Source organism: Arachis stenosperma, chromosome 5 (genome assembly GCF_014773155.1).
Source record: "Arachis stenosperma cultivar V10309 chromosome 5, arast.V10309.gnm1.PFL2, whole genome shotgun sequence".
In the NCBI taxonomy this organism is placed as follows: Eukaryota; Viridiplantae; Streptophyta; class Magnoliopsida; order Fabales; family Fabaceae; genus Arachis; species Arachis stenosperma.
The window spans coordinates 64,568,450-64,584,103 of NC_080381.1; the positions used below are offsets into that span (position 1 = coordinate 64,568,450).

Consider the following 15,654-nt stretch of genomic DNA (forward strand, 5'->3'; position numbering starts at 1 on the left):
TACAATTTTAAAGCTAACCTAACTACCTATTCTTCTCACTTTTTCACATACTCATGTATCCCTTTTCATTTCACAACACTTATGCATCGATCTTTATTGGACTTTACTTTGGGGCATTTTGTCCCCTTTTTTATTTCTTTCTTTTTCTTTGTTTCTTTCTTTTTCTATTTTTTTCTTCTTTTCTTTTCCATGCTCTTCTTTTTTTTTTTGTTTTTCTCATTTTTTTTCTTTCTTTCAAATTATATACAAGAACATCAATGCATAAGGCCTATTCATTTTATCAATACATGAGCATGTACCCACTTCCCAATAATTTCAATAAAAATACAAAACTACCCTTTTATTCCGCTAATGTCCCAAGGTTCCCACACTTGAATGATACACACACTCTAGCCTAAGCTAATCAAAGATCCAAATTAAGGACATTTATTATTTTTCGCTTTAAGGCTTGTAATGTGCTAAATTAAAGAACAAGTGGGTTAAGCGTAGGCTCAAAGTTGGCTAACAATGGAAGATAAAAGGTAGGCTATTTGGGTAAGTGTGCTAAATGAAATGATGGCCTCAATCATATAAATGCATGAATACACAAAATAATGGACATAAAGAATCAAACAAATCAAAGATCACAATCATAGAAAGAGAATAATGCACACAAGAAGGAAAAATAAGTGGTTATAAGATGTAACCACACTATCAGGCTCAAATCTCACTTGCTTGTGTTCTTAGCTCAAAAACATGATCCACAACATATATAATTCAAGCAAGTTCTATGAAAAAGTTTTTCACTCAAATCGAGGTGCCCTATAGATAGAATTCTTGAAAAATCTCATTATTTTGACTAAGCTTATTGTGTATATATATGCAAAATTTAAGAAAATGCACGTAACAATCCTAGAAACCTAGGATGAAATGCAAAAGTGTTGGAATTAGAAATTTGTCACCCAAAATCGCCGACCGGTCGGACGACCTCCCCACACTTAAAAGTTTGCACCGTCCTCGGTGCATTCAAAGATGAGCAAGGGGGTACGGCGAATCTCCGGATTGCTACCTTCAGTTGGTAGGTCAACCGGTGCTGCGTGTTTTCTTAGTCTTGCTTCCGTTATTGCTTGTGGTGCATCCATCATGAAAAGTAGAAAACAACACCATAAGATGAGAAAATAAAAGCAAGGAAGCATACAATGTTGGAATGAGGTAAATCACTAGAATTGAGTGAGTGAATTAGTGTGACATTAATGTCAACTAAGTGTGTGAATTCTAAATTGCGCGGTTTAGAACACACACTAACATGGAAGGCTAAGTGATAAACCACTATTTTATGGTTTGTCTTGTGCTTAATTGAGTGGATTTTATCAATCTTTCATACACTTATTCATACTAAATGCATGGGTTTACATTCTCCTTCCTGATTTGGTGCTATGATTGAAAACATGCTTCTTTGACCTTATATTTGCTAATATTAATCCTCTCTTATTACCATTAGATGCCATGATATGTGTGTTAAGTGATTTTAGAGATTACAGGGCAGGAATGGCACAGAGGATGGAAAGGAAGCATGCAAAAGTGGAAGGAATACAAGAAGTTGAAGGAACTGCAAAGCTGTCAGCCTGACTCTCTCGCACTAAATCTATCATAACATGAGCTACAGAGGTCCAAATGATGCGGTTTTAGTTGCGTTGGAAAGCTAACATCCGGGGCTTCGCAACGATATATAATTTGCTATAACTGCCCTGAAGTTCGGCGACGCGAACGCGTGGATGACGCGCCCGCGTCGCGGTGGACGAAATTATGATTCATACTTAAATTGTTGTTCGAAATTAATTCCCAGGTAATGGCCTCAAAAGCTTGGTGCTCAATACCATGGTCTAAACATAATTTCACAACTTCGCTCAACTAATCAGCAAGTGCACTAGGTCGTCCAAGTAATAAACTTTACGTGAGTAAGGGTCGATCCCACAGAGATTGTTGCTATGAAGCAAGCTATGGTCATCTTGTAAATCTCAGTCAGGCAGATAATAAATGGTTATGGAGTTTTCGAATAATAATAATAAATAAACTAAAAATAAAGATAGAAATACTTATGTAGATCATCGATGGGAATTTCAAATAGGCGTATGAAGATACTGTGCTACTTCTGAATCTCTGCTTTCCTACTACCTTCATCCAATCCTTCTTACTCCTTTCCATGGCAAGCTGTATGTAGCGCATCACCATTATCAATGGCTACATCCCATCCTCTCAGTGAAAAAGGTCCAAATGCTCTGTCACGGCACGGCTAATCATCTGTCGGTACTCGATCATGTCGGAATAGAATCCCTTGATTCTTTTGCGTTTGTCATCATGCCCAACAATCGCGAGTTTGAAGCTCGTCACAGTCATTCAATCCCGGAATCATACTCGGAATACCACATACAAGGTTTAGACTTTCCGGATTCTCATGAATGCCGCCATCAATTCTAGCTTATACCACGAAGACTCTGATCTCACGGAATGGAAGGCTCGGTTGTCAGGCGAGGGCAACCATGCGTCGTGCATCAAGAATCCAAGAGATACACACTCTAGCTTTTGCTTGTAGAACGGAAGTGGTTGTCAGGCATGCGTTCATAGGGACGGATGATGATGAGTGTCACGGATCATCACATCCATCAGGTTGAAGTACAAATGGTATCTTAGAACAGGAATAAATCAAATTGAATAGAAAATAGTAGTAATTGCCTTAAAACTTGAGGTACAGCAGAGCTCCACACCCTTAATCTATGGTGTGTAGAGACTCCACCGTTGAAAATACATAAGTGAAGGTCCAGGCATGCCCGAATGGCCAACCCCCAAAATGTGATATGAATTCGAAAATAGGGAGAAGGACCTATGGTCAAAAGACCGAATGGTCAAAGACACTGAATACAATAGTAAAAAATCCTATTTATACTAGACTAGCTACTAGGGTTTATAGAAGTAAGTAATTGATGCAGAAATCTACTTCCGGGGCCTACTTGGTGTGTGCTTGGGCTGAGCTTGAACTTTACACAAGCTAAGGCTTCTTTTGGAGTTGAATGCCAAGTTGTAACGTGTTTTTGGCATTCAACTCTGGTTCGTGACGTGTTTCTGGCGTTTGACTCCAGAATGCAGCATGGAACTGGCGTTGAGCGCAAGTTTACGTCGTCTAATCATGAATAAAGTATGAAATATTATATATTGCTGGAAAGCTCTAGATGTCTAATTTCCAACGCCGATGAGAGCGCGCCATTTGGAGTTCTGTAGCTCCAGAAAATTTATTTCAAGTGTAGGGAGGTCAGAATCCAACAGCATCAGCAGTCCTTTGTCAGCCTTTTATTAGAGTTTTGCTCAAGTCCCTCAATTTCAGCCAGAAATTATCTAAAATCACAGAAAAACACACAAACTCATAGTAAAGTCCAAAAATGTGAATTTAGCATAAAAACTAATGAAAACATCCCTAAAAATAGCTAGATTATACTAAAAACTATCAAAAAATAATGCCAAAAAGCGTATAAATTATCCGCTCATCACAACACCAAACTTAAATTGTTGCTTGTCCCCAAGCAACTGAAAATCAATTAGGATAAAAAGAAGAGAATATACTATAAATCCCAAAATATCAATGAATATTAATTCTAATTAGATGAGCGAGACTTGTAGCTTTTTGCTTCTGAACAGTTTTGGCATCTCACTTTCTCCTTTGAAGTTTAGAATGATTGGTATCTATAGGAACTTAGAATTTCAGATAGTGTTATTGATTCTCCTAGTTACGTATGTTGATTCTTGAACACAGCTACTTTTATGAGTCTTGGCCGTGGCCCTAAGCACTTTGTTTTCCAGTATTACCACCAGATACATAAATGTCACAGACACATAGCTGGGTGAACCTTTTCAGATTGTGACTCAGCTTTGCTAATGTCCCCAGTTAGAGGTGTCCAGAGTTCTTAAGCACACTCTTTTTGCTTTGGATCACGACTTTAACCACTCAGTCTCAAGCTTTTTCACTTGGACCTGCATGCCACAAGCACATGGTTAGGGACAGCTTGATTTAGCCGCTTAGGCCTGGATTTATTTCCTTGGGCCCTCCTATCCATTGATGCTCAAAGCCTTGGATCCTTTTTACCCTTGCCTTTTGGTTTTAAGGGCTATTGGCTTTTTCTGCTTGCTTTTTCTTTTTCTTTCTAATTTTTTTGCCCTTTTTTTTTAAAGCTTTTGCTTTTTCACTGCTTTCTCTTGCTTCAAGAATCAATTTCCATGATTTTTCAGATTATCAATAGCATTTTCTCTTTGTTCATCATTCTTTCAAGAGCCAACAATTTTAACATTCATAAACAACAAGATAAAAAATATGCACTGTTCAAGCATTCATTCAGAAAACAAAAATTTTTGTCACCACATCAATATAATTAAACTAAATTCAAGGATAATTTCAAAATTCATGTACTTCTTGTTCTTTTGAATTAGAAACATTTTTCATTTAAGAGAGGTGAAGGATTTATGGAATTATTCATAGCCTTAAAACATAGTTACTCAATACTAATGATCATGAAGTGGAGACACAAAACATAAACAAACATAAAGCATAAAAAAAAAACCAAAAAACAGAAAAAATAAGAACAAGGAATGAGTCCACCTTAGTGAGGGTGGTGCCTTTTGAAGGACAAATGGTGCTTTTTGAGCTCCTTTATGTCTCTTCCTTGCTTCTGTTGCATGATCCCTAGTGATTTTGGTGCTCCTATCCTTAGTTGCTCCCAATAATTATGTGGAGGAACATGTATCCCCTGAGGTATCTCAGGGATTCTTGATGAGGGAATTTCTCATGCTCTCTTGATGTGCATTCAAATGCTCTATTACTGAGCTATGGACCCTTGAGATGAATCTCTCTATCTCCCATGACTTAGAGGTGGAAGTAATTGTCTTCCCTTTTCTATTCTTCTTTTTTTTTTGAGGTTTCTCTGGCCTTAGGTGCCATCAATGGTTATGGAAAAACAAAAAGCTATGCTTTTACCACACCAAACTTAAAATATTGCTCGCCCTCGAGCAAGAGAAGAAAGAATGGATGAAGAAGAAGAAGATATGGAGGAGAGGGAGAGAAGGTTGTGTTTCGGCCAAGGTGGAGAAGAGAGGTTTGTGTTGTGTGAAAATGAAAAAAAATGGAGGGGTATTTATAGTGGAGGGAGAGAGGTTAAGGTTCGGCCATATTGGGTGGGTTGGGTGGGAAAGTGATTTTGAATTTTGAAGGTAGGTGGGGTTTATGGGGAAGAGTGGAAGGATGTGAGTGGTGAAGGAGGGTAATTGGAAAGAGAGATTGAGGTGATTGGTGAAGGATTTTTGGAGAAGAGTGTTTATGGGGAAGAGAGGATGAATGTGAAGAAGAGGAGAGAGGGTGAGTTGAGGTAGGTAGGGATCCTATGGGGTCCACAGATCCTGAGGTGTCAAGGATTTACATCCATGTACCAATTAGGCATGTAAAACGTCTTTGCATCCAATTCTGGCGTTTAAACGCCGAAGTGATGCTTATTTTGGGCGTTCAACGCCCAATTGCAGCATGTTTCTGGCATTGAACGCTAGTTCCATGCTAGTTTCTGGCGTTCAGCGCCAACTCTCCTCAGGGTATATTCTTGGCATTCAAATGCCAGAATGCTGCTTATTTCTGGCGTTCAACGCCAGATCCATGCTCTGTTCTGGCGTTAAATGCCAGCCAGATGCTCATTACTGGCGTTTGAATGCTAGTAAGTCCTTCCTCCAGGGTGTGATTTTTCTTCTGCTATTTTTGATTCTGTTTTTAATTTTAGTATTTTTTTTCGTGACTTCACATGATCATGAACCTAATAAAACATAAAAGAACAATAAAAGAAAAATAAAATTAGATAAATAAAAATTAGGTTGCCTCCCAATAAGCACTGCTTTAATGTCACTAGCTTGACCGTGGGCTCTCATGGAGCCTCACAGGTGATCAGGTCAATGTTGTAGACTTCCAACACCAAACTTAAAGTTTGGATGTGGGGATTCAACACCAAACTTAGAGTTTGGCTGTGGCCTCTCAACACCAAACTTAGAGTTTGATTGTGAGGGCTTTGTTTGACTCTATACTAAGAGAAGCTTTTCATGCTTCCTCTCCATGGTTGCAGAGGAAGATCCTTGAGCTTTAAACACAAGGTAGTCCCCATTTAGTTGAAGGACTAGTTCTCTTTTGTCAACATCAATCACAGCTCCTACTGTGGCTAGGAAAGGTCTTCCAAGGATGATGCATTCATCCTCCTCCTTCCTAGTGTCTAAGATTATGAAATCAGCATGGATGTAAAGGCCTTTAACCTTCACTAATACGTTCTCTACTAATCCATAAGCTTATCTTACTGACTTGTCTGCCATTTGTAATGAGAACATGGCAGGTTGTACCTCAATGATTCCCAGCTTCTCCATTACCGAGAGTGGCATAAGATTTATACTTGACCCCAGGTCACACAGAGCTTTTTCAAAGATCATGGTGCCTATGGTGCAGGGTATTACGGATTTGCCAGGATCTTGACTCTTTTGAGGTAAAGTTTGCTGAACCCATGTATCTAGTTCACTAATGAGCAAGGCAGGTTCACCTTCCCAAGTCTCATTACCAAATAACTTGGCATTCAGCTTCATGATAGCTCCTAAATATTGAGCAACTTGCTCTCCAGTTACATCTTCATCCTCTTCAGAGGAAGAATAGTTGATGAGCGGATAATTTGTATGCTTTTTGGCATTGTTTTTAGTATATTTTTAGTATGATCTAGTTAGTTTTTAGTATATTTTTATTAGTTTTTAGTTAAAATTCACTTTTCTGGACTTTACTATGAGTTTGTGTGTTTTTCTGTGATTTCAGGTATTTTCTGGCTGAAATTGAGGAATCTGAGCAAAAATCTGATCCAGAGACTCAAAAGGACTGCAGATGCTGTTGGATTCTGACCTCCCTACACTCGAAGTGGATTTTATGGAGCTACAGAAACCCAATTGGCGCGCTCTCAACGGCGTTGGAAAGTAGACATCCTGGGCTTTCCAGCAATATATAATAGTCCATACTTTGCCCAAGATTTGATGGCCCAAACCGGCGTTCAAAGTCACCCTCAGAATTCCCAGCGTTAAACGCCCAAACTGGCACCAAAACGGGAGTTAAACGCCAAGAAGAGTCTCTACACGAAAAATGCTTCATTGCTCAGCCCAAGCACACACCAAGTGGGCCCGGAAGTGGATTTTTATGTCATTTACTCATCTCTGTACACCCTAGGCTACTAGTTCTCTATATATAGGACCTTTTACTATTGTATTTTTCATCTTTGGACATCTAGTTCTTAGATCAGATCTTGGTTCTTCTGGTTCCCTCTCTGGGGCCGAAACCAATGATCACACTATCACTTATGTATTTTCAATGGTGGAGTTTCTACACACCATAGATTAAGGTGTGGAGCTCTGCTGTACCTCGAGTATTAATGCAATTACTATTGTTCTTCCATTCAATTCCGCTTGTTCTTTGTCCAAGATCTCACTTGTTCTTCAACATGATGAAGGTGATGATTGACGCCCATCACCATTCTCACCCATGAACAAGGTGACTGACAACCATTCTTGTTCTACAAGCATCTGAGGCTTAGTGAATATCTCTTGGATTCCTGATTGCACGATGCATGGTTGATCGCCTGACAACCGAGTGCTCGCCTGACAAACGAGCCAACCATTCCGTGAGATCAGAGTCTTCGTGGTATAGGCAGGAACTGATGGCAGCATTCAAGAGAATCCGGAAGGTCTAACCTTGTCTGTGGTATTCTGAGTAGGATTCAATGACTGAATGACTGTGACGTGCTTCAAACTCCTGAGGGCGGGGCGTTAGTGACAGACGCCAAAAGAATCAATGGATTCTATTCCGGTCTGATTGAGAACCGACAGATGAATTCCGCTATGCTGTGACGGAGCATATGCAATCGCTTTCACTGAGAGGATGGGAGGTAGCTGCTGACAACAGTGAAACCCTACACGAGCTTGCCATGGAAAGGAGTAAGAAGGATTGGATGAAGGCAGTAGGAAAGCAGAGAGACGGAAGGGAAGGCATCTTCATACGCTTGTCTGAAGCTCTTACACCAATGATATACATAAGTATCACTATCTTTATCTTTATATTATTTTCGTTCATCATCATATACATTTGAGTCTGCCTGACTAAGATTTACAAGATGACCATAGCTTGCTTCAATGCTAACAATCTCCGTGGGATCGACCCTTACTCACGTAAGGTATTACTTGGACGACCCAGTGCACTTGCTGGTTAGTTGTGCGAAGTTGTGTAATGCCATGGAATTGAACCACCAAGTTTTTGGAGTTCATGACCAGGGATTATGAGAGTTGTGAAAAGTATTGTTCACAATTTCGCGCACCAAGTTTTTGGCGCCGTTGCCGAGGATTGTTCATGTTTTGAGCAAGCTTTTGGTAACAATGCCTGGGATTGTTCTAGTTTGGACAACTGACGGTTCATCTTGTTGCTTAGATTAGGTATTTATTTTTTTCAAAATTCTTGAAGATGAATCCTAGAGTTTCATGATGATTTGTTGAAATCTGGCTGGCTGAGAAGCCATGTCTAATCTGATTGGACCGAGGTTTCAACTTATCACCACAAGAGCGTGTTGATTTTCATCAATTTTGCTTTTGGAGCAGTGATTTGCTAAGACTTGGCTGACCTTTGGTCATGTCTAGTGTTTTGGATCGAAGCTTTCCTTGAAAGCTTGGCTGGCTGTGAAGCCATGTCTAATTCCTGGACCGGAGTCTTAGACTAGCATTGTACTGATTCCTGGAATTCTCATTAAGAATTTTGATACCTTTTCCCACTTAATTTTCGAAAAACACAAAAAAATTACAAAATCATAAAAAACCCAAAAATATTTGATGTTTCTTGCTTAAGTCTAGTGTCTCATCTTAAGTTTAGTGTCAAATGCATGTTTTTGTTATATTTTTCGAATCCATGCATGTATTTCTTTGTTTTGATCTTTGAATTCTTTTGGCTTGAGTGTTTCTGTGTCTCATATAGTGTCAGTAGTATACAAACTGCTAAGTTTGGTGTCTTGCATGCATTGTTATTTGATTCTTGTTGCATTTTGATTATTAAAAAAATCCAAAAATATTTTTAATTTGTGTCTTTTCAAGTCAATAATACAAAGAATTGAAGATTCAGAACATACTGCAGAGGAATTATACAGAAAAAGCTGAGCATTCAAAAATGCCCAGTAAAGAAGACAGACTGGCGTTTAAACGCCAGCCAGGGTACCTGGTTGGGCGTTTAACGCCCAAAGAGGTAGCATTTTGGGCGTTAAACGCCAGAATGTATACCATTCTGGGCGTTTAACGCCAGGATGGTGCTAGGAGGAAGATTTTGTTTTCAAAATCAATTTTTTTTCAAGTTTTCAAAGTTTTTCAAAACCAAATCTTTTTCAAATCATATCTTTTCAATCAAATGTTTTCAAAATCAATTTCTTTCCTTTTTCAAAGATACTTACTAACAATTAATGATTTGATTGAACATTTTTTTCCTTTTCTATTAAGAAAGGTTTTATGTTTGAATCATATCTTTTCTTGTTAGGCAAGTCATTAATGTTTTTTTAAAAAAACATATCTTTTCAAATTGTTTTCAAATCATATCTTTTAAAATTGTTTTCAAATCATATCTTCTCAATCACATCTTTTTAAAACCATAACTTTTCAATCAAATCTTTTTAACCTCATCTTTTTCAAAATAGTTTTCAATCAAATCTTTTTAACTTCTAATTTCAAGTATTTTTCAAAAATCACTTTACTTCTTCCCCACTTTTATTTTCGAAAATCAATTAGTGTTTTTCAAAAATGTTTTCAAAATATTTTAATTAATTTTCGAAAAATTACTTCTCTCCTTCTCACATCCTTCTATTTATGGAGTACTACTCCTTCTTAATGCACAATTCGAACTCTATCTAATCAAGTTCGAATTCTTCTACCTTCTTTTCTTCTATTTTTCTTTTCCTCTGACACTTCAAGGAATCTCTATACTGTGACATAGAGGATTCCACATTTTCTTGTTCTTTTCTCTTTCATATGAGCAGGAGCAGAGACAAAGGCATTCTTGTTGAAGCTGATCCTGAACCTGAAAGGACCTTGAAGAGAAAGCTAAGAGAAGCCAAGGCACAACTCTCTTTAGAGGACCTGACCGAATTCTTCAAGGAAGAAGAACCCATGGCAGCCGAAAACAACAACAATGCCAACAATGCAAGGAAGGTGCTGGGTGACTTCACTGCACCTACTCCTGATTTCTATGGGAGAAGCATCTCTATCCCTGCCATTGGAGCAAACAACTTTGAGCTTAAGCCTCAATTAGTTTCTCTAATGCAACAGAATTGCAAGTTCCATGGACTTCCAATGGAAGATCCTCATCAGTTCTTAGCTGAATTCTTGCAAATCTGTGACACAGTCAAGACTAATGGGGTTAATCCTGAGGTCTACAGACTGATGCTGTTCCCTTTTGCTGTAAGAGACAGAGCTAGAATATGGTTGGATTCTCAACCTAAAGAAAGCCTGGACTCTTGGGAAAAGCTAGTCAATGCCTTCTTGGCAAAGTTCTTTCCACCACAAAGATGGAGTAAGCTTAGAGTGGAAGTCCAAACCTTCAGACAAAAGGATGGAGAATCCCTCTATGAAGCTTGGGAAAGATACAAACATTTAATCAGAAGATGTCCTTCAGACATGCTTTCTGAATGGAGCATCATAGGTATTTTCTATGATGGTCTCTCTGAACTATCTAAGATGTCCTTGGATAGCTCTGCTGGAGGTCTCTTCATCTGAAGAAGACGCCTGCAGAAGCTCAAGAATTGATTGAAATGGTTGCAAATAACCAATTCATGTACACTTCTGAAAGGAATCCTGTGAACAATGGGACTAATCAGAAGAAAGGAGTTCTTGAGATTGACACTCTGAATGCCATACTGGCTCAGAACAAGATATTGACTCAACAAGTCAATTTGATTTCTCAAAGTCTGTCTGGAATGCAAAATGCACCTGGCAGTACTAAGGATGCTTCATCTGAGGAAGAAGCTTATGATCCTGAGAACCCTTCCATGGAAGAGGTGAATTACCTAGGAGAACCCTATGGAAACACCTATAATTCTTCATGGAGAAATCACCCAAATCTCTCATGGAAGAATCAAGAGAGACCCCAACAAGGTTTCAATAACAATAATGGTGGAAGAAACAGGTTTAGCAATGGCAAGCCTTTTCCATCATCTTCTCAGCAACAGACAGAGAGTTCTAAGCAGAATACTTCTGACTTAGCAACAATGGTCTCTGATCTAATAAAGACCACTCAAAGTTTCATGAATGAAACAAGGTCCTCCATCAGAAATTTGGAAGGACAAGTGGGTCAGCTGAGCAAGAAAGTTACTGAACTCCCTCCTTGCACTCTCCCAAGTAATACAGAAGAAAATCCAAAAGGAGAGTGCAAAGCCATAGACATGGCGAATATGGAGAGGAAAGAGAGGAGGAGGACGCCACTGAGGAAGACCTCAGTGGGCGTGTACCAATCTCCTCTGAGTTCCTCAATGAGGAACAATGGGAATCTGAGGCTCAAAATGAGACCATAGAGATTCCATTGGACTTACTTCTGCCATTCATGAGCTCTGATGAGTATTCTTCCTCTGAAGAGGATGAGTATGTCACTGAAGAGCAAGTTGCTAAATACCTTGGAGCAATCATGAAGCTAAATGACAAGTTATTTGGAAATGAGACTTGGGAGGATGAACCACCTTTGCTCACCAAAGAACTGGATGACTTGTCTAGGCAGAAACTGCCTCAAAAGAGGCAGGATCCTGGGAAGTTTTCTATACCTTGTACCATAGGCACCATGACCTTCAAGAAGGCCTTGTGTGACTTAGGGTCAAGTGTAAACCTCATGCCCCTCTCTGTAATGGAGAAGTTAGGAATCTTTGAGGTGCAAGCTGCAAGAATCTCATTAGAGATGGCAGACAATTCAAGAAAACAAGCTCATGGACTTGTAGAGAATGTTTTGGTGAAGATTGAAGACCATTACATCCCTACTGATTTCATAGTCCTAGAGACTGGGAAGTGCATGGATGAATCCATCATCCTTGGCAGACCCTTCCTAGCCACAGCAAAGGCTGTGATTGATGTTGATAGAGGAGAGTTGATCATTCAAGTGAATGAAGAATCCTTGGTGTTTAAGGCCCAAGGACATCCCTCTATCATCATGGAGAGGAAGCATGAAGAGCTTCTCTCAAAACAGAGCCAAGCAGAGCCCCCACAGTCAAACTCTAAGTTTGGTGTTGGGAGGCCACAACCAAACTCTAAGTTTGGTGTTGAACCCCCACATTCAAACTCTAAGTTTGGTGTTGGGAGGTTCCAACACGGTTCTGAGTATTTCTAAGGCTCCATGAGAGTCCTCTGTCAAGCTAATGACATTAAAGAAGCGCTTGTTGGGAGGCAACCCAATGTTTTATAGTTAACTATTTTCTTTTGTTATTTTATCTTTTTTGTAGGTTGATGATCATAAGAAGTCACAAAATCCATTGAAAAAGCAAAAACAGAATGAAAAACAGGAAGAAAAACAGCACACCCTGGAGGAGAAGAAGCTGGCGTTCAAACGCCAGTAATGCTAGCTGTTGGGCATTTAACGCCCAGTCTGGCACCATTCTGGGCGTTTAACGCCAGAAAAGGGCACCAGACTGGCGTTAAACGCCAGTAAAGGGCAACAACCTGGCGTTAAACGCCAGGAATGGGCACCAGCCCGGCGTTTAACGCCAGAAATAGCTCAAAACGTGATTTTGAGCAACATTTGGTGCAGGGATGACTTTTCCTTGACACCACAGGATCTGTGGACCCCACAGGACCCCACCATCACTCTCTCTCTTCTTCCCCCATTCACCAATCACCTCAATACCTCTTCCCCAAAAACCCTTCACCTATCAAATCCCATCTTTCTCTTCACCACTCACATCCATCCTTCATAAAACCCCACCAACCTCACCCTTCAAAATTCAAACCACTTTCCCTCCCAAACCCACCCATAATGGCCGAACCATTACCCCCCTCTTTCCTATATATACCTTTCTTCAACCCTTCATTTTCACACAACCTAAACACCCCTTCTTTCCCTTCTTGGCCGAACACACCACCTTCTCCCTCTTCCTCATTTCTTCTTCTTCTACTCTCTTCTTTCTTCTTTTGCTCGAGGACGAGCAAACATTTTAAGTTTGGTGTGGTAAAAGCGTTGCTTTTTTTCGTTTTTCCATAACCATTTATGGCATCCAAGGCCGGAGAAACCTCTAGAAAGAGGAAAGGGAAGGCAAAGGCTTCCACCTCCGAGTCATGGGAGATGGATAGATTCCCCTCAAGGGTGCATCAAGTCCACTTCTATGAAGTTGTGGCCTTGAAGAAGGTGATCCCCGAAGTCCCCTTTTCACTCAAAAAGGGTGAATATCCGGAGATCCGCCATGAGATCCGAAGAAGAGGTTGGGAAGTACTTACCAACCCCATTCAACAAGTCGGAATCTTGATGGTTCAAGAGTTCTATGCCAATGCATGGATCACAAAGAACCATGACCAAAGTGTGAACCCGAATCCAAAGAATTATCTCACTATGGTTCGGGGGAAATACTTGGATTTTAGTCCGGAGAGTGTGAGGGTGGCGTTCAACTTGCCTATGATGCAAGGAGATGAGCACCCTTACACTAGAAGGGTCAACTTTGATCAAAGGTTGAACCAAGTCCTCACAATCATATGTGAAGAGGGCGCACAATGGAAGCAAGATTCAAGAGGAAAGCCGGTTCAATTGAGAAGGCATGACCTCAAGCCCGTGGCTAGAGGATGGTTAGAGTTCATACAACGCTCAATCATTCCCACTAGCAACCGGTCCGAAGTTACCATAGACCGGGCCATCATGATCCATAGCATCATGATTGGAGAAGAAATAGAGGTTCATGAGGTTATAGCCCAAGAACTCTACAAGGTGGCGGACAAGACCTCCACCTTGGCAAGGTTAGCCTTTCCTCATCTCATCTGTCACCTCTGCTATTTAGTTGGAGTTGACATAGAAGGAGATACCCCCATTGATGAGGACAAGCCCATCACCAAGAAAAGGATGGAGTACACAAGAGACCCCTCTCACCATGAGATCCCTGAGATTCCTCAAGGGATGCACTTTCCTCCACAAAATTATTGGGAGCAACTAAACACCTCCCTAGGAGAATTGAGTTCCAACATGGGACAACTAAGGGTGGAGCATCAAGAACACTCCATTCTCCTCCATGAAATTAGAGAAGACCAAAGAATCATGAGGGAGGAGCAACAAAGACAAGGAAGAGACATTGAGGAGCTCAAGCACTCCATAGGATCTTCAAGAGCAAGAAAGAGCCGCCATCACTAAGGTGGACCCGTTCCTTGATTTCCTTGTTCTTTATTCTTCTGTTTTTTGATTTTTATGCTTATGTTTATCCATGTTTGTGTCTTGTGATCATTAGTGTCTTAGTATCTATGCCTTAAAGTTATGAATGTCCTATGAATCCATCACCTCTCTTGAATAAAAACGTGCTTAATTGAAAAGGAAAGAATTGCATGAATTCTGAATTTTATAATAGTTTAATTATTTTGATGTGGTGGCAACACTTTTGTTCTCTGAATGTATGCTTGAACAGTGCATATGTCTTTTGAATTTGTGGTTCATGAATGTTGGCTCTTGAAAGAATGATGAAAAAGGAGACATGTTACTGAGGATCTGAAAAATCATTAAAAATGATTCTTGAAGCAAGAAAGAAGGCAACAAAAAAAAAAAATTTCGAAAAAAAAAAGAAAGAAAAAAAAAGAGAAAGAAAAAAAAAAGAAAGAAAAAGAAAGAATAAGAGTTGTGATCCAAGGCAAATAAGAGTGTGCTTAAGAACCCTGGACACCTCTAATTGGGGACTTTAGCAAAGCTGAGTCACAATCTGAAAAGGTTCACCCAATTATGTGTCTGTGGCATGTATGTATCCGGTGGTAATACTGGAAGACAGAGTGCTTTGGGCCACAGCCAAGACTCAATAAATAGCTATGTTCAAGAATCATCATACTTTACTAGGAGAATCATTAACACTATCTGGATTCTAAGTTCCTAAAGAAGCCAATCATTCTGAATTACAAGGGATAGAGTGAGATGCCAAAACTATTCAGAGACAAAAAGTTAAAAGCCCCGCTCATCTAATTAATACTGATCTTCATAGATGTTTTTGGAGTTCATTGCATATTCTCTTCTTATCTTATTTGATTTTCAGTTGCTTGGGGACAAGCAACAATTTAAGTTTGGTGTTGTGATGAGCGGATAATTTGTATGCTTTTTGGCATTGTTTTTAGTATATTTTTAGTATGATCTAGTTAGTTTTTAGTATATTTTTATTAGTTTTTAGTTAAAATTCACTTTTTTGGACTTTACTATGAGTTTGTGTGTTTTTCTGTGATTTCAGGTATTTTCTGGCTGAAATTGAGGGATCTGAGCAAAAATCTGATCCAGAGACTCAAAAGGACTGCAGATGCTGTTGGATTCTGACCTCCCTGCACTCGAAGTGGATTTTCTGGAGCTACAGAAGCCCAATTGGCGCGCTCTCAACGGCGTTGGAAAGTAGACATCCTGGGCTTTCC

General features: G+C 39.7%; 1 non-coding gene across 1 annotated transcript; it reads right to left on the bottom strand.

Annotated features, from left to right (window-relative positions):
- Window positions 1–10,617: 10,617 nt before the first annotated feature.
- On the bottom strand, window positions 10,618–10,725 carry LOC130984147 (small nucleolar RNA R71). The gene has a single exon (XR_009088098.1). It is a non-coding gene; the product is annotated as a small nucleolar RNA R71 (small nucleolar RNA).
- Window positions 10,726–15,654: the final 4,929 nt, after the last annotated feature.